Genomic DNA, 510 nt, shown 5'->3' with positions numbered 1-510 from the left:
TGTTTGTATCATTTTGTCAGCTGGTATGAAAAGTGGAAATAACACAGAGCTACAAATATCCATAATTTATTGTTTAATTTTGGAAATGTCAATTTTACATTTTTTGGGGTAAAAATTCAATTTCAAAACAGAAAATAAAAAGCAACAACATGAAGATTTCATACATATCAACTGTTGAATATATCATGCATGTAAAATTAAAGACACATTTCTAATTGATACTGTGATAAACTGATTCATCCATTGATAAACTTTTTAAAAGTTGTTGTAAGTCAGAAAAAAGCTCCAGTGTTCTGGTAGAGTTTATCGTCCTGACAGCAAAAACGTAATGATTTTTAAGTTTCACAGAAGTTTCTTCTCAAGACTGAGATGATAAATTATAAAAAGAAAGGTGTGCACACATAAAGTATTTTAAAGAGAAACAATATCAGCAGTCAGTCCAGATATATTTCCAATCAATTACGTAATTAATTAACTGATCCCCTGATAAACTCTCACTAAATGTTTGAA

The sequence above is a fragment of the Acanthochromis polyacanthus genome, chromosome 4, assembly GCF_021347895.1.
Source record: "Acanthochromis polyacanthus isolate Apoly-LR-REF ecotype Palm Island chromosome 4, KAUST_Apoly_ChrSc, whole genome shotgun sequence".
Lineage (NCBI taxonomy): Eukaryota > Metazoa > Chordata > Actinopteri > Pomacentridae > Acanthochromis > Acanthochromis polyacanthus.
Note: the sequence above shows the minus strand (reverse complement) of the source record.